The sequence below is a fragment of the Mastomys coucha genome, unplaced genomic scaffold, assembly GCF_008632895.1.
Source record: "Mastomys coucha isolate ucsf_1 unplaced genomic scaffold, UCSF_Mcou_1 pScaffold18, whole genome shotgun sequence".
NCBI lineage: Eukaryota > Metazoa > Chordata > Mammalia > Rodentia > Muridae > Mastomys > Mastomys coucha.
Window position 1 is genome coordinate 12098607 of NW_022196900.1, and position 19745 is coordinate 12118351.

Consider the following 19745-nt stretch of genomic DNA (forward strand, 5'->3'; position numbering starts at 1 on the left):
TGTTCACAGGCATCTCTTTCTTTAGGTTAGGGAAGTTTTCTTCTATAATATTGTTGAAGATATTTACTGTCCCTTTAAGTTGGAGGTCTTCACTTTCTTCTATACCTATTATCCTTAGATTTCGTCTTCTCATTGTGTCCTGGATTTCCTGGATGTTTTGGTTTAGGGTCTTTTTGCTTTTTGCATTTTCTTTGACTGTTCTCTCAATATTGTCTATGTTATCTTCTGCCCCTGAGATTCTCTTTTCTATCTCTTGTATTCTGTTAGTGATGCTTGCATCTATATTTCCTGACTTCTTTCCTAAGATTTCTTAATCCAGAGTTATCTCTTTTTGTGATTTCTTTATTGTTTCGACTTTCATTTTTAGGTTCTGGATGATTTTACTCAATTCCTTCACCTGTTTGTGTTTTCCTGCAATTCCTTAAGGGATTTTTGAGTTTGCTCTTTAAGTGCATCTACTTGTTTACTTGTAATCTCCTGTAATTCTTTATGGGATTTTTTTTTTGTTTCCTCTTTAAGGGCTTGTACCTCTTTACCTGTATTCTCCTGTATTTCTTTAAGGGAGTTATTCATGTCTTTCTTAAGTTCTTCTATCAGCATTATGAGATATGATTTTAGATCCAATTCTTGCTTTTCAGTATTTTGGGATATCCAGGACTTGCTGCAGTGGGAGTACTAGGTTCTAATGAAGCCAAGTTGTCTTGGTTTCTGTTGGTAGAATTCTTGCAATTGCCTTTCGCCATCTCTTGATTTTTGGTGTTAGATGTTCTTAGTGTCTCTGACTAGAGCTTGTCTTGTCCCTGCCACCCTGCAACTCCCCTGTGATTCACAGGGTCTGTGCCTCCCGCCTGGTCGCTCCCATCTTAGAAACTCACTGGAGAGAAAATGGCGGCTCTCACCCTAGTCTCTGGGTTAAGGCGCTCCCTGGAGGTTGGCCCTCCACTTGCAGGGAAGGGGCAGAGAAGGTCGCTGATCCACCTCTGTCACTCAGAAGCTGAGAGGATCCTGTCCCTGCCACCCTGCAACTCCCCTGTGACTCGTGGGGCCTGTGCCTCCCAGCTGGCTGCTCCCTCCAATAACTTTCAAATATCATGGTTATGTGGCATATATATTAGATTTATGAAGTAGAATACTATTGAGACATAGTGTCTCTTTTAAATGTTTTGAACTTAAAATCTTAGAAATAATTTATTTTCTAAATTAAAATATTTATATTTATTGAGATTAGGTAAAATTAATGTGATTTAAAGCATTAGAAAGTGGAGATAATGCCTAGAAGAGTTAAACAACACTTAAAAAAATAAAATTGCATCTAAAAATCTTAGCTTATGTTTTTGGTATTGAACAGAATCTTTGAGAGCTGATCCATCATTTTTGTAAAGGGAAACATTTGTATCTGGAGAAGAGAGGTATCGAAGAAGGAAAGGGAGGGAAGGAGAACTGCAGTCAGGATGTATGAAATATTTTTTTAAAAAATAGCTTAACTTTTTCTTTCACTAACACTGAGTCTGAATATAGAGCTTATACCTAGACATAAGCATTAAGCATTTACTAATGTTACTCTTCCATTCAAAGAATGTGGAAAGGAAAGAAGATGATGAAATCAAAGAGATAACACCAGCTCTAAAAATGAGAAGCAGAAAAAAAACCCAAAAAAACAAAAAGAAAAAGAAAAAACAACAGAACTTTATTAAGGCCATTTAAGAAGTACAGCAGAACCCTGGCAATGAAGACATTGTATAGTTTTATCCAAAATCTATGGTATGTGCTAAATTTAAATGTTGTTGAGTTCTGATAGTGATGTGAAACTTCCAAGTTACCTTATTATAAATATTTCCTGATTGTTGCTCACTGGTAGACAAGTCTTACTAAAAATATACTACCAGTCTTCGCAAACTATGTATTCATTGTTGAGGTGGGTCAAATTATCTGTAAGTAACTGTTAATTCAGTTGTATTGAATTGAAATGTGACCTATCATTATTGCTATGGAAATGATTTTAGTAAGATAGACTTCTTAGCATGAGAATTTTGTTAGGATTACAATTAATTTATAAGACTTTTGAGAATGGGAAATAGTTACAGTCTTTTCTTATATATATCTGCCCAAATATACTAGTAGAACTAAAATAACAGACATATTCTTGAATCTAAAGTTTTAGTGCTACCTTTCAGAATATATAGCCCATTTATGAAATAGGGCTGAGTTGTTTAAGTTTTAGATTTTTGAATGCCTAATATAATAATTATATTTAATAAAAAAAGAATAAATGTGTGAACTATCTCTTTCACCCAAGCATTCTTTAAAGTTTATTTGTGCATTTTACTGCGAAATGTATTACACAAAGAAAAAACTAAAGTTACTTCATAATTATTCTATATTTTAACATTTCTGTTGCTCATGTTTTATGGCATACATCAAGTACTTAATTTATAAAGGACTATAGTCAACAATAAATTATTTCTACACATATACATTGTTAAACTAAATGTATATTAAAATTCTGTATCATTCACTTTGAAGGATTATAAATATCACCATTAAAAGAAAATAGTAAAATTTATAATTTTTATTTAAAATATATTAGCTATTTAAGTAATATTTACATATTTAAATATATTAATATATTATTAACATTTATTTAATGTTGTTTCCATGGAAAATTGAGTAATATAATTGAAATGCAGACAGTACTGAAAAAACACAGAAAATGTAAAATGTAATAGTCAATCAACCACTGCATGTGAGAATCATTGAAAATGTAAAGCAATGAAAACTAAGCATTTTATAAGTGGTCAGTTCCCCCTAAAAAGTCTTTTTACAGAAAAACACATGCTTTTGTAGTACTTCAGAAGAACTGTATTACATACTTCCATATTTGATGAACTTTAAATGCCTATGTGTTGTCTATCTCCTTTGCTATGTAATATTTGAGCCCAGGAATATCCATTCACATTTGATAATGGAATACAGATTATCCTAAAGCAGAACATTAAAATCATGAAAATCACTGAATTAGAGGAGTCTAACAATCATTCAACTTAAAATGAATACATGGGAAATGTATTTTGCCCTTTATTGATAAGCTGTACATTTTGGAGCAGGGAAGGAAACTCTACTACCTTGGATTCTTTAAGCTAAATGAATGAATAGTTCAATAAAAGTTATAAAAGTACAGATGGGAAATTCCTAAATCTGAGAAACAGAGTTTTGGCTTCATGATCATACTAGGAAATTTGGGTTCTTCAATTTATTAATTAGTTTGGTTACAAATCAAAAGCCCATTAAGTGAAATGACTCTAGGACAGCTGCAGGTACTGATGCTGGACAGCTTCCTTCTATCTCCTTCTAAAGGAACTGGTGTCATTGAAATATCCTCATTCATCTTGTTTTATTGTGTGTCTTACTGAGAGAATCAGATTTTGAAGACTTGGGTACAGTTCTGGATATGACAAATATACTGTAATGTAGAGTCCACTCTAGAATGTCATTCACTACTGTTTTTTACATAATGCACTGACCAAAAGAAGAAAAGAGAGTGACAGCCTGTACTTGAAGTCCCAACAACTCACTGACACATTTCCTGCATCTCAAAAACTTCAGTGAGCACAAGATCAATTTTCAAAATTATACTTAAAAGTGTAATAAGTTATTCACTGTGTTAACATTTGTAGTGATGGTGGGTAACAGTTTCTGGTGCTTGAGCATCAGTTAGAGTAATGGAAAAACTGTGCTGGTAGCCAATGTTCTGCAATACTCTGAGCACTCACAGAAGGGATGTCAAGGCCCAGGCAACTCCACTGGATGTATCTATAAGCCTTCAATGTCATTAACTCCTGAGTCATATATATGTGTCTCTTACCATTCTGTGTGAAGAAATGGGTAAGAGGATGCATACTGCATTTTGTCTATGCAATAGCATGGTGACCTGGGAAAAGCACTCATGACTAAGCTGTGAGCTCAGTAGCTATATTTCCATGGAGCATCATCTTGACTTTTGAAAAGATAACTAACAAACTGGCTGTTTATCCTGAGCTTTGGAAAGTATTTTCTAGAAAATACTCAGTTAATAAGGGACTTCTAGAAAAACAACTCTGAATGAATGTGAATGTATGAGTCTGAGTTATCTAAACAAACACAATCAATAAACTGAATATATAATTATGGGAGTTACACAGACAAAGGCTGTATACTCCTACAATGGCCTGCAGCCACAGAACCAGCAGCAACCCAGATCAAGGCACCGGAACCCTCACAATAAAGCAAATGATCCAGACCCATCCCAAAGCTGAAGGCCTTGAAGCTCCCTAAAGTTTTGTTTGGTGACTCATAGTCAAGGCCAAGACTTAGAAATGCAAAGAAGGCAAAGACAGAAGCAGAAACCCCATCATACAAGAAGAGTCTATTTGCAGGTACATGCAAGCTTCCAGGTTTTGCCTTCCAGTTCCCACTATGTTAATGTTGCCATTCATATCCAGGGCAATTTTTTCCAGTCCAGTTCACTGGCACAAACACCATAGTCTCCAAAAATATCGTATATACATGCAGAAGTATATTTTAAAGATATTCTAGAAGTTTCTCAATCCAGTCATCTTGACAACCAATCACAGTCATCCATGATAATAGTCAAGCATTGAAGAAAATTTCAAGGTTTTGGAATAATTAGAGCCACCACTGTGGGCCCGAGAGCTTTCCAAAGCTGTCTCCTGGAGGCTATCTTGTAATATGTCATAGAAAATGTGATTTCTTGATATGTAATGCAGTGGATTGATCTTCAGAGAATCTGAAGATAATAGATAGATGTTAGAAAGAGAAAGTTGGGGGAGGGAGGGAAAGAAAGAAAGTTATTGCATGTAACTTTAAAATCCAATCTTGCTCCTTCTTGAGAGCTCCACCAGAGCTCTTTCAACATCTCACAGCTAGTTCCACCAAGCCGCCAATGACTATCCCATCACTCTCAGCACCCATGTCAGGCTCTCCCAGTCTTCGCTCACCCAGCACACATGGCTGGCTGGCTAAGCCACCTACCAAGAACTGCCCCACTTTTAGACCCTCTCCCTTGTCCACCTGAATAGTTGAAAGTGGAAAACACCAAACAATCTTAATATTTTAAAATCACCCAGATGACACAACTGCTGGGTTGAGAATCTATTGTCCTAAACTCATCAGCTATTCTATATTAGAATTTATCAGGTGGCAGAGGCCACCACCAGATCTAATAGCACCCAAGGCTACATGGTGTCTGTCATCTCCACTACACAGCCTGGGTGAAAAAGCTCTTTCTCTATATCATCTCCTCTTCGTCCTCTAAGGATCTGAAAACTCCACCTGTATGTCTCCTCCCAATGATCGGCTTCTTCCATCTTTATTTACCCAATAAAACAATTAGGGAGGGCTGGAGAGATTGCTCAGCAGTTAAGAACACTGACTGCACTTGCAGAGGTCCTGAGTTCAATTTCCAACAACCACATGGTGGCTCACAACCATCTATAATGGGATCTGATGCCCTCTTCTGGTGTGCCTAAAGACAGCTACAGTGTAGTTACATGTATATAATTAATAAATCTTTTTAAAAAAATACAATTAGGGACTGTCCCTCTACAGAAAGGAAGGAACAAAGGAGGGAAGGAAGATAATACATACATACATACATACATACATACATACATACATGGATAGATGGATGATAGATGGATGGATAGATAGATGACAGAAACTCTGAATCAGAGACTCATATAATGAATGCCATATAATGAAATGAGTCATAGTTCTCAATTAATAGCACATGCTCCAAAACTCATTAAAGATCCATAAAAATGTAAAAAAAAAAAAACATACACAATGGACTTTAGAGCAACAGAATACAAAAGGCTCATTAGCATAAGGCCAGTTCCACATTACAAAACAATAACCATTTGTCATATTTTAGTATGGATCACAAAAGATCCCACAACTATACAAAAAGACTTTTAAAATATTCTCTTTGCCAAGTGCATGACTGTGTGAGGATGAATGTTCTATATATATATGTCAGTCCCTAAAAGCACCCAGCAGTAGACAATGTGCATGGAGAAGCCCAGCTGTATTCTTTTAAGTTAGACATTAAATGGGTTGTATAAACAATACACCCATATCCTTGGGAACAGTTTTTCCACTCGTGTTCTTTATTTTAACATGTAAATGAGCTTACTCTTATTTAGTGAAACAAGAAATATTGTCAAAATCATTATTAGATTCATTTCTTATGTGATAAATATCAATAGTTAAAACCCACATAAGCAAATACCCCTTAGAACAAAATACCTTTTAAGAGTAGAATGGGGTCCTGAGGTCAAAACTACAGGAACTGATGTCTTAGATTTCTCTCTCTCTCTCTCTCTCTCTCTCTCTCTCTCTCTCTCTCTCTCTCTCTCTCTCTCTCTCTCTCTTTCTCTCTTTCTCTCTCTCTCTCTCTCTCAAGTTGTTTGACAGTTAAAATGGTATGACATACTGACAGGAGTAAAGATTTATAATTGAATTCTAAAAATTTATAGTTGAAATATTTTATATAGTTTTAAATGTCATATTCATTTCATAAAATGATTTAACAGTTACATCTTTGTCAAAACATACATTCCCGTAAGAATAATAACTAAAAGGTGTCTCCTTGTAATCACATGTATTACTGTTGTATCAATTTGCAATAATCTAGTGTCACACAACACAGAGGATCTTCTTAAATATATATTTACCATAAATGAATCTTCTTCAGTGAGGAATCTGAATTCACATCTCTCACCCAAAGTTAAAAATGACCTGCCTTGAAAGCTGTGATCAGCATGCCTTCTCTTCATTTAGACTCTACAAATAAGTATACCATGTTACTAGGTCGCACTTAATCTTTACAGACAGAGCATTGCATTCATCTTTTATCACCATAAATCCTTCAGCCCACTTATTAATGTTACTTATTTTCACATTTTCTCCATTGTATTACTTCTAAGAATTCATAATCAGCCAAGATGATCCTTTTTTTTAGATATTTTATTTACATGTAAATTTCTCCTTTCCCAGTTTCCCCTCCAAAAAACAAACAAACAAACAAAAACAACAAGAACAAACCCCTGTTGCCTCCCCCCTCCCCATGCCTGCCACCCCTAATTCATATGTAGAGGCTCACAGCCATCCATTGCACTGAGTACAAGGGCCCCAATGAAGGAGTTAAAGAAAGGATCTATGGAGCTAAGGGGTTTGCAGCCCCTTATGAGGAACAACAATATGAACTAACTAGTACCCTCAGAGCTCCCAGGGTCTCAACCACCAACCAAGGGCTGCACATGGTGGGTCTGACTGTTCTGGTAGCATGTGCATAGTGATTCTTTCCTTTCCCTGTGCATGAGAGCAATCTGTTACCTACTCTCCTAAATCAAGTTTAAGTTAGCTACATGTATAGAGCCAGTGTTCATCTTAGTCACATCCAGAATACCACAGTAGTTACTGTTCTTCACTATGGCCTTACAACATACAGACCAGTTTTTCACATTTAAAATGAAATATTGTAAATTTGTTCTCATGACATCCTCGGTGTGTCAGATCATAAGGTCTGTGAATGACACTCCATCATAATGATGTGCTCACATGGTCTGTGAGTATCATGCCATCACGATAGGATATTCAATTGCATGCACACAAATTCATTGTTTCAAACCACAATCATTTCAGTTACATACATTTAGCTATGTAATTTTGTTCAATACCTGATCTTATTTCTGAAATATCTCATTCTCTCCAACATTTTATTCTTTTTGTCAATTACTTATTGCTAGTGTGTTTTTTTATTAGGCAAGGAAAGGAAAATTCGTGGCTTTTCTTCATTTAATGACAGGTCTTAAAAATATAATTTTGAATCATATATTTTTCAACTACTTATGGTTGCTATTTACAAATAACAACCAAAAAGTTGTTGTTGTTTTTTGAGACAGGGTTTCTCTGTGTAGCCCTGGCTGTCCTAGAACTCACTCTGTAGACCAGGCTGGCCTTGAACTCAAAAATCTGCCTGCCTCTGACTCCCAAGTGCTGGGAATAACAACCTCTTGAGAGAAACAAATACTATTAAGCAGAAATAAGCAAGGAGTTACCCAAATTTAAAAGCTATTAGACGATTAGCTAAAAATAAAAAATCTAAGCACTTACAGATCTTTTGTAAAAACGCAGTAAAGAAAACAGTACAGGAGCAAATTCAAGCTAAAGAGAACACCATTTTCGTTTAACACAAACTCTTGCAATTTTTTTCTGATCACAGCCCATAAATTGTGTATTTAGCAAGAAACACCCAGAAAGTGAGACTGGAGACAAACCATAAAGCACTCCTTAAGTGATATTTTCTTTGTTGAGAAAGAAATTAATAAAAACTGACATGTCTTTGACATATTTACATCCCATTCCACCACTGACATCCTCCAAGATTCACACTCTCTACTTTGTCTGTTTATTTTTATTTTGTTTTGCATTGTTTTATAATCTATTGGGTACAATTTGTAGTATGTATTCGTCATAGTTGTAACACTACCATCAACTTCTCATTGACTTCTCATTACAACTTTGGTACAAATACAAGTTCTAAGAGAAATAAAGTCATAGAAAATTAGCCCATAATTTCATATTCATCTTATGAAAATCACATTATAATTGAAAGTTAATGAAAATAAAGATAATCAGTTCTCCTATGTTCACAATGTGTATATAAAATGTAATACTTGAATCAAGACGATTAGAAAAAGTCTAGTCTAAAACATTGACTACACATATCAGCCAAGCATATTTTAATTGTATAAGTTTCTTTCTTCTTAAAGAAAACATTTTCATTCACTTTGATTTTTTTTCCCATAATAAAGACTATATAACTGAGGATATTAAAAAGAACTTCAGAACTCTAGGGCATTACATCATGTAAGATATACAAACAAATCTCTTCAATAAAAACAAATACTTAAAATTTTAATAATTGTAAATGAAGTTTAAGGATAATTATTAAAAGTTAATATCGAAACATTCTGCACCTGGAACACTGACCAACCTTTGCTGAGTCTCTTGCTAAAGGTAATTAATTGACTTTCTTACCACATAGCGAGCTTCTTGGTAAGCACTAAGGATGCTTTGCAAATGTACTTTCTGTATCCTGATTGACTCCTTCAACACTGCCATTCATTTCAAATAACTTTTCTTTTCTTTTTTTTTTTTTTACTGGATGCTCCAAGAAATTATTTATTCTGATATTACCAGTAAAGAAAAGAAACCAGAAGGAGAGTAAAGCAGAAGACACCGTTAGCACGGATTTCCATGGTGACATATAAAGCCACATAACTCTCCTAATTCACCTCTAAAATTGCCTTCTTATTTTATTCTTTGGTAAGCTTGGACCCTGGGAGGAAGAGAAAGTGTCATTTCATTGTAATTCTAGTGTTTTTTTTTTTTTTTTCTATTTTAGCCTATTTCTCAGTGGGTCTACGAGTAGGAACATCCACAGTTTGCAGGTAAAACATGTTTACTCTCCAATATTCAGTGTGAGGAATTTTCAGTGAAACAAGATACACAACATCTGTATGAATTATTTAATACCTTAATAATGTCTTTAAATTCTTTAAAATTTTATACTTTAAATTTTTTTGACCAGTGAAAACACTAGAATTGTATCCAATATTCATATTTTTGCCCCAAGAAATTTTGTAACACAAACATAAATTCAAAATATCTTAAATTGATACAGAAAATCTTAGAACATTCTCTAAGAATGTGAGGGAGAAAAAGAAAAGCGTAGCTGAACACCACAAGATTCTGGAAACAGAAAGTCAAAAATATCAGGACCTCAGGACCGGTTCACTGGGAGCTTCACGAACTTTCACTTTCATGCTCTCTGAACACATACTTCTTTCACTTGCTTCTTTGAAGTTGACGAGTTTGATCTAGTTCTGTGGGAAGGAGTTGAGGCTTGGCACCATGAAGATAGCCTATGATGAAATCTAGTTGCAGTATAAGACAGCAGTGTTTTGGAGATGCCAGTACCATGAGATGACCACCAAGAACAGAAGCAGCCGTGGAGTACCGGCAGCTGAAGACTAGAAGACAAGGTGTGTGCTACAAAGAACAGAGCTGAAGAGGTGACCCAAGCTTTAGAGGCGCTCTGAAGATCGTGAGTGGATCCCAGACATTGGACAGGGTTTGATTTTGGTTTTGATTGTGACTGTGTCCTGACATTTTTTCCCTCTTGAAGTAAAAAAAGTATTGTAGTGGAGCCCACAGTTAGGAGACTTTGAACTGTAAAAAGACTGAATTCCAAAGGAGATTGCTTGGAACTGGCTTGTCACTTTAGTGTGTAAGAATTTGTAAAGACTGTGAGACTTTGAAAGTTATTTAGATCTTGGGGATAAATAAGAGAGTAAAAGTTGAGACTTAATAGTGATGTGTTTGTGTGTCAAGTTGACAAGGGGTCAATTTTACTGGCTGGTTTTGTGTCAACTTGAAACAAGCTGGAGTTATCATAGAGAAAGAAGCCTCCCTTGAGGAAATACCTCCATGAGATCCAGCTGGAAGGCATTTTCTCAATTAGTCATCAAAGGGGAGGGCCCATCCCATTTTGGATGGTACCATTCTTGGAATAGTAGTCTTGGGTTTTATAAAGAAGCAAGCTGAGCAAACAATGGAAAACAAGCAGAGAAGCAGCATTCCTCCAAGGCTTCTGCATCAGCTCCTGCCTACAAGTTCCTGACATGTGTGAATTCCTGTCCTGACTTCCTTTGGTGATGAACAGCAATGTGGAAGTGTAAGCTGAATAAACCCTTTGCTTTCCTCCTCAACTTGCTTTTTGGTCATGATGTATTGTGCAGGAATAGAAACCCTGACTAAGATAGAATGCTAAAATGACATTGTTTCCTTAATGTGGCCTGAAATGTTTTCTCTATAGAAGCCCTCATTACTATCCTTCATGAGTCAGTTTTAAATTTGAAGGGTAAATGTGGTTTCTCTGAGCAGACCGTGTGTGTATATGTGTGTCTGTGTGTATGTGTGCACACATTTGTAAAGGAAAGGAAAGGAGATATCATGAAGCTTAAGATATAACAGTTTTGCTCTTATTTCAGTGATTAGTAACAATGTAACCTATGTTGAGATTGCTGATAAATTGGGTAGAATCTAGTACAGGAATGAATTTAAAATGATTGGCAGAAAAATGTATTATTAATTTCAGTTCAGTACTTTATTCTTAATATACAGAAACTAATTTATGTCACCTGTTATATTTAAGGTTTTACAATTTATGTTTAACATAAAATTTACTATGGACTCATTTGGATGAAAGACATTTGATAAAATATGAAAAGTTTAATGGCTAACATTCAGAAGTTGCACAGTAAAGTGAATAACTGACATGAATAATAAAGAGAACAATGACAGTAACAAACATGTTCTGTTGCAAAGCTAGTTCTTATTTTTTAAATATAGTTTTAATTTTATGATAATTACTGGCTAAATTACATTTATTAATATATCCAACTTTATAACAACACTGAAACCTCATCTAAAATTGCTGTTTAAGCAATTCATACTTGTTCATCTTGGTAAAATAGATGCATTGTAATACTTATGTATATTTGTATGTTTATGTATGTTGAGTTTCTGTATGTGTACATCAATGCCTATAATGTTCATCATATTTCTATTGTAAAAATCATTAGAAACTATTTCAGTTGATAATGAAAACAATTCAGATACCCATCTTATTTATCAAATACTGAATTATGGAGAATATTTAGATAAAAACCCAATAGGATGAATAACTTAAACAAAGTTGCTTAGCAAAGTCACAAGTATCTGGAAAAATTAAGAGTACAAACAACCATTATCTTAATAAAATCAAAGAAAGAAACCTTTAAAAAGTGTTCTTTACCTTATGTTTTAGATAATATTCTTTAATGAAGATATTCTTTTCTAAACTTTATATTTAGTTTTAGTCTAGTTGCAATAAACAGTGTATTCTTCAGGGATATGGACAAAAACAGAGGTGTGTAGAAGTATTCATATAGTTCAATTGCAATTCAATGATAGCATACATTAATTTCAATTACTGTAGGGATTAAACCAACTTATAAAATTAAGAAACCAGCAAAACTAAAACAAAAAATTAGCATTTGTTTGCCATCTTCCTATGCAGAACAAACTCTTATTTTCCCAAGCAATTATTGCCATGGATATTGGAACTTGTGCATATCATTCAGAAATGCATGAATGATTTACAATGAATTAGAAAGTAATAAGCAAAGTATTGTGGCATTTGAAATAACAGTGTAGCTATGAAGCTGTCTGCTTCCAATCACTTGTGTTTTATCCTTGGTGGGCATATATCTAGATTTTGAAGAAGCACCAACACTACCTGCTTGTACATACATACAACTACTTAGTTGTGTTATCTGTAAATTTTATTTTGCACAGTGAAGATACCATGTAATTTATTCTTCATTCATCTATTTGTGCAATTGGTTCTCATTTTATTTGGTTCAACATTGTTTTGGTACAGATTCACCAAATATAAGGGTACATAAAATAATTATATAGCAAACATATGTCACTCCTAGGACAGAGACTTTATGGATAAATAACTTATCACTGAGCTTTTTTGCATCAATTTGGGAATTTAATCTGTTTCAGAAAAGAGGTAACAGTCATTCTGTAATGGTACTTCAAACTCTTGGACAGTCCAAGAGTGACAAAAATACAGAGTCCAAGAGAAGCTGACCAAGTTTGAAAAATGGGTGTCAGAGAGATGGCTAAGAGGCTCAAGATCACTAGATACATATATACATAAAATAGAGAAAATAATCTAAATCACTATCCTGGTTTTATATGTTAAGTTTATAAAATTTTTGAACTACATAAGAAAGTTTGCCTCCAGAGAGCTATAAATCTAATGTTCACAAACATCCCAAATTTATGTTCAAGATTTCCATCTATTTGTAGTATAATATTTTTGTGCAGTGTTAAATTTTTTGGGTTTTGATTTTTGTTTTTGTTTTTGTTTTTGTTTTTTCAAGACAGGGTTGCTCTGTGTAGCCCTGACTGTCCTGGAACTCACTCTGTAGACCAAGCTGGCCTCGAACTCAAAAATCTGCCTGCCTCTGCCTCCCAAGTGCTGGGATTAAAGGTATGCGCCACCACTGCCCAAGCCTGCAGTCTTAATTCTTTATATAGCAAGTTGAGGAAGATTACTCAATCTTTTCCAACATATACCTTTATCAAATTATGAAGTATTACCTCTTGGATCCTGAAGAATTCCCATTAAAAGCATGGGTAGAATAATTACTGACATCGAGGGAAATGGATATAATGACTGATCCTCTCCAGATAACTTATTTATTTTATGTCATACATTTGTAGGCCTATGTTAATAGTTGTTATACGATAACTCATTACCAAATGTACAAAATTTAGAAACTTGTATTTTGAGCATCAGTGATTATAGTCTCCAAGAAGACATCTACTAACTATTAAGGAAGCATAACTTCAATTTACAGCTTCCATAGGTGAAATAATGTCAATACACATTATACAGTTTTTATAGAAAACACTGAAATATTGTCTGAAGTTGCTGTTTAAAGAGTTGATACTTTTATAAAAAAAAAATTATGAATTTATTTTATATATGTGTGTGAGTACACTTTCATTCTTCAGACACACCAGAAGAGGGCATCAGATCCCATTAAAGATGGCTATGAGCCACCATGTGGTTGCTGGGAACTAAACTCAAGACCTCTGCAAGAGCCCTCAATGCTATTAACTGCTGAGCCATATCTGACAGGAACCTCATATAGCTGTTGTCTGAGAGTTTCTACCAGCACCATACCAATACTTAACAGCCAACCATCAGACTGAGCCCAGGGACCCAAATGGAAGAACAAGTGGAAGAACTGAAGGAGCTGAAGGGGATTGCAACTCCATAAGAAGAAGAATATCAACTAACTGGACCACCCAGACCTCTCAAGGACTAAACCACCAAGCAAAGAGTATATATACATGGAGGGAGCCAGGACTCCAGATACATACGTAGCAGAGGATTACCTTACCTGACATTAATGGGAGAGGAGGGAGACTTGATGACACAGTGTTGGGGAATGCTAGAGGGGTAAGGCAGGAGTGGGTGAATGGGTGGAGAAGCACCCTCAGAGAACCAAAGGGGAGGGTGGAGGTGAAAATGGGATGGGAGTGTTGGTGGAGGAACAACTAGGAAGGGGGATATCATTGAAATGTAGAGGAATTAAAAAAAAAAGAGTTGATACTTGTTTCTCTGGATAAATACATGATACTGCAGCACATGTGTGTGTGTATGTGTGTTTGTGTGTATACAGTTTCAAAGCCAGTAGTTTTTATATGTCTGTCATAATAAGTGTTCTTAGCTTGTCTTTTTAAAAAGAATGCAAATAGAAATTGTGCATTTAATCTGGAGCCTAAAATAAAATAAAATAAAATAAAACCATCTGTGTATAAGTCAAAAATTCAGTGTTAAATGCACCGGTTTGATGTAGGCTATGGAGATAAAACAAATTTTCTTTGGGATAAGAATGTAACAAAACATAAGTCATAGATCTCTTCATGAATTAATGTTATAGATTTCAAAATGCTAATTTTTAATGTGTATTTGGTTAGTGAGTATAAAAAGAAATAATTTTCACATATCACATTGTAATTTTATGGTGAGTCATAGAAAACAGTTTCACAGTTTATAAAGAAAGGATTTGGGTAGCAACTAAGGAAATCATGCAGTTTACTCTTAAGCTAAATGAAGCTAAATTAGCAGCATAGGAACACTATAAAGTGTTAATGTTTATTAGAGAGGGAAAAAAGTTATGACTATTTGTTGTAAGGTCCAGGCTCACAAAAAACACATTTGAAAGTTAAATGATGTTTGCAGGATCACAGAATTATTGATCTATGTTTAACCTTTAGCATCTTGAACATATTTCCCCTTGAGTGTTCCTGGGGCTTTAAGTAAACATGCTTGATGTCACAGGATGCTTCAGCTTTCTGAGTAGCTCACATTGGGTTTAAATACTTTTCGCTGTTAGAAAATATCTTCCTTACATCTCATTATTAACTGCCTTATTCTCCTAAATTTCTAATTCAGTGAATTGTGGCATGAATTGTGTCAATATATATTTCCTTCAAATGAATGTAAAGCCAGGCAGTAGGATATACTACTTCCCAACTGCTGGTCCAAGCCCTGATCAAGAAATTATAGAATGTACACATGTATCTGTCTGGCAGACCTTTGTCTAAGTAGATTATTTGCTTACTTATAAGCATAGTTATCAATGTAATCTAGTATCAATTTGAGATAGTTAAGTTACCAAGGATGTACATATTGATATTCATTTGTTTCTGATACAGTAGAACATTCTACATCTGGGCACATCTTTGACATTTTATGTTTCTCTTGTGTGATTACATTCCAGGTATACTATGAAGAACTTCCCATTATGGAAGAGTGCAACATTTCATTCTCATCATTATCTTCATGTCTGTGAAGTTGTCAGGCAGCTCTAATTTTGAAAGGAATGAATTTTAACATCAGATGAGAACATCCATTAAAACATCTCTCCATGGATAAGTCTCCTATGTCTCTACATGTTGTGGTTACAATTTAATTTTAAAACCATACATATGGTTATAATGGTCAATTTTCCTCCAGGTATATATCCCTGGACTACGTACCTTGGATTTTTCCTCCTCAACATCAAGGTGTGTGTGTGTGTGTGTGTGTGTGTGTGTGTGTGTGAGAGAGAGAGAGAGAGAGAGAGAGAGAGAGAGAGAGAGAGAGAGAGAGAGAGGAGAGAGAGAGAAGAAGAGCTGATCTTCTTTATCACTAAACCTCCTTTTTCAGATACAGTGGGTTCTCTATTGTATAGCTAGGCCAGGAGAGGTATGCACTATACTCAGAATGTCCTCCAGATTTACAGATGAGCATATATCATTTATTTACTTTTGTTTTGGAAGGTGAGATTGATTTATATCTGGATTTATGATTAAGATAGTTTGTATAGGAACCCCCTTGGTTTGTATTTTTCCCTACCCAGATTCTGTGAAGATCACACACATTTATTGGACAAATGTGTTTCTTCTTTAGAAAGTTATATATTGGGTTTATCAGCTCATTTTTTAAATTGACAGTTTACTTGAATGATGTTTGAGTTTTGTAAATATTTATATGTTCTAGCAACTAAATTCTTTCTTAAAAGAAAACTAAAGTATATGATAGTCAATAAAATAAAAAAATAATTTACTCTCTTTGATTGATCACTTTTGAGTTTTGAATAGTCTTAATCAAATAAATTTAAACTGTTATAATTTCATCTAACTTGCAGTTTGGGCTTTGCATAATATGGCATTTTTCTCTTTTATTCAACCAATACTTCAATATTCTCATTTTATAATAGCTTTAGTGAATTGTGATTGAAATTTGGAAATGTGTAAATTAATTAATGAATATTGATGAGTTGGACAAGTACATAGCCCTTAAAATTACTGTAAGGAAGGAAATACCTACACACATCATATTCAAATTCTGGCCTCTTTATTTTGTTTTATGCTAAGTTCATTTTGCAAAAAAGTCTCTTCTTATGACAAAGATTTTCAGTGTCAACTGGTTTCTGAAAAATATTTGTAGAAAAATTGCCTTCTACCCTTGATATAACTTTTGCCTGGTATTTGCTTTTAGTGCCAAATGCTTTCTCTGCATATATGGATGTTAAGAAGCCATTCTCGTGTATATTCTTCCAAGATTTTTACATTTTTAGGCCTATGCTTTTAATATTTTAAATTGATTTTTGAGTGTGGTATAAGATAAAAGTCTACTCTTTCTTTTTGTTTACAAAAATACTGCTTAAAATATTTCCTCACATATTTTATCAACTATTTATGTGAATACCATTTAATCTCAATAAATTTGTCAACCATTTTATATGCTACTCTGCTCTTATTTCAACAGATAAATTCACATTAAGTTTCCAGGCCCACTTTTGAATCTGTACTCCTTTGCTCAAATGGGTACAATGTTTTAATTGTTGCTTTTTGTTGATATATTCCTTGTGTTTTCCTTATCTGGTTATGTGTAAAACAACACAAAAGCAAGGTGTGCTTTTGACAATCTAGGAGGATATAATTCTCCTCCTCTAGTTTTTACAAGCCAATTTTTCAGAGTGCAGTGTGCACATTCAACAATTCCTTGCTCCATCGGGTTATAAAGAATTCCAGTTTTATATTCAGTACCAAATTCTTTGCAAAATGATATAAAATTTTCGCCAGTGTAACCTGGCCCATTACCAGTCTTAACGGCTTTAGGTAATTTCATAGCATTAAAGTCTTATAAACAATGATCAATTACATTTCTAGAGGCTTCTCCTGTATATAGAGAAGCAAAAAGGAATCCTGAACAAGTGTCAATACAGACATGTATATAGTTAAGCTTTCTTAATTCTGTATAATGAGTTAAATCCATTTGCCAAATACAATTGGGCATAAGGCCTCTTGGATTGACCCCTAAATGCAGAGCTGGTGATGATGTAATGCAGTTAGGGCATTGCTTTATGATCACCCTTGCTTGCTTCTTGGTGATCTTATGTGGGAGACTTAAGGTATGCCTAGAATGATGAGGTTTATCATGATCACATCTAGCCAATGCAACAGGATCTGAAATTAAGGCTTCTCCTATAAGAGCTCTATCAGTGCAATCATCGCCTATAGCTAAAGCTCCAGGAAGACCAGAATGAGCTCGTATATGACCAATATAAAACGGATTTTTTCAAGAAAGAATGACATTTTGCAATTGCAAAAATAGAGATCCTTCTGCTGTGTTAAAATTAAACGTACCACATGTTTCTAATAAAGGAATGGATTGGACTACATATAAGCTATCAGTAAAAAGATTAAAAGTATCAGTCACAGCCTGTTTAAAAACATTGAATACCATGGTCAATTCAGCTAACTAAGCTGAGAGGCCAGGAGTTTCTATGACGACATGTTGGTTATTCATAAGATACCCAGCTCATTCCTTAGAAGAGCCGTCAGTAAAAATCAAAAGAGCATTACTCAAAGGCTGTGAAAATGTAATGTTAGGAATTAACTTATGCACATTTTATCTTGAGGATAATGATTATCTATAGTTCCTTAAAATCCTATTTGAGCAAGCAACCAATCTGTGCTATGCTGTTTCAGCCAGGCATCTTGATCTACAGTAAAAGGCTGAATCATAATGCCTGGCTCTTTGTCAAAATAAGTCAGTGCCTGCTTCCTACCAAGCACAATCATATGAACCACTGCCTCATAATATGGTAGGACATTACGTTTAGGAGATATCCTTGAGTGTATCCACATAAGAGGGGCTTTTTGCCACAGCAGTGCTGTAGGTGCATGCATTGTGTTAAAAAAAAATCAACAAATGTAAGGGTAAAGAATAATCTATATAAGTAACAAACTGATTTTCAATAGCTCTTTCTACTTGTTGTAAAGCCAATAATCATTCTGGAGTTAAATATCGAAGGGAGGTAGAATCAGAACTTCCCCTGAGAATATCAAACAAAGGTTTCAATTCTCCTATAGTTACCTTCAAATAGGGGCAAAGCCAATTGATATCACCTAACAATTTTTGAAAATCATTTAAGGTTTTTAAACTGCCCCTGTGAATAACTATCTTTTGAGGAAAACCAGCTTGGCCTGTAAGTTTAAAGCCTAAATATTTATAAGGATCCTGAGTTTATACATTTTCTGGGGCTATCTACAGTCCTTTTCCAGCTAAGGCAAGCTGTAAATTTCTATAACACAAAAGCACATCCTGAGGATTTTTTCCTGCTAATAAGACATCATCTGTGTAGTGGGCAATATATATCATTGGTCATTGTTGCCTTACAAGCTCAATGGCTTGTGCCACAAACTTTTGACATAAAGTAGGACTGTTAGTCATGCCCTGAGTAAGGATTGTCCCCACTGATACCTTTTCATAGGTTCCTTAAAATTAATAGAAGGAATACTCAAGGCAAATCTCTCACAATCCTCAGGTTGCAAAGGAATAGTAAAGAAACAGTCTTTCAAATCTACCACTCTTTTATAATGTCCTTTAGGGATAGCTACTGGAGATGGAAGTCCAAGTTGTAATGCTTCCATAGGTACCATGGTTTCATTAACCTTTCTTAGATCATGTAACAATCTTAATTTACCAGATTTTTTCTTGATAACAAATGTAAGTGTATTCCAAGGGAATTGATATTCTCTCAGATGTCCTGCCTCTAATTGCTCCTGCACTAGCCAGGAAGTGATTGTATCTTTTCTTTAGATAAAGACCACTGATCAACCCATACTGGAGTATTATTAACCCATTGAATTTTATCAGTGTGGGATGCAGGCAAGATAGTGGTCATTATGGAAAATGCCCGAACCTCTATTATTAGGGTGAGGCTTAGGGCATTCAGATATTCTAATGCCTCGTTCTGGCATCTGTTTATTAGCTATTTCACCAGGGCTACACAACGCAAGGCCCATTTGTGACAGAAGATCTCTCCCCAAAGGGTAACAGCAAATTTGACATCACATAAGGCTGAATTTGTCCTGAATTATCCTCTTCATCTCTCCAGGTTAAAAGCTTAGAGCTCCGTTTTGGGTTATTGATGTAACCAGTCCTCTGGAGGTGAGTAATTGTATTAGACAGAGGCCAAGTTAAAGGCCAATCTTGT

The 19745-nt window shown here is 34.8% G+C and overlaps 1 protein-coding gene across 6 annotated transcripts in view; it reads left to right on the plus strand.

Annotated features, from left to right (window-relative positions):
- The window catches only part of Cylc2 (cylicin 2), a 41291-nt gene extending 25663 nt beyond the window's left edge, over nucleotides 1-15628 (plus strand). For 3 of the 6 annotated variants that reach the window (XM_031377398.1, XM_031377393.1, XM_031377397.1), the window contains 2 exons: nucleotides 1576-1761; nucleotides 15477-15628. The gene's annotated coding sequence lies outside the window, so the exon portion shown is untranslated. Of the gene's footprint in view, nucleotides 1-1575; nucleotides 1762-9236; nucleotides 9388-9466; nucleotides 9513-15476 lie in introns of all 6 variants that reach the window. The other 3 variants (XM_031377395.1, XM_031377394.1, XM_031377396.1) reach the window with 3 other exon arrangements.
- The last annotated feature ends 4117 nt before the right edge of the window (nucleotides 15629-19745 follow it).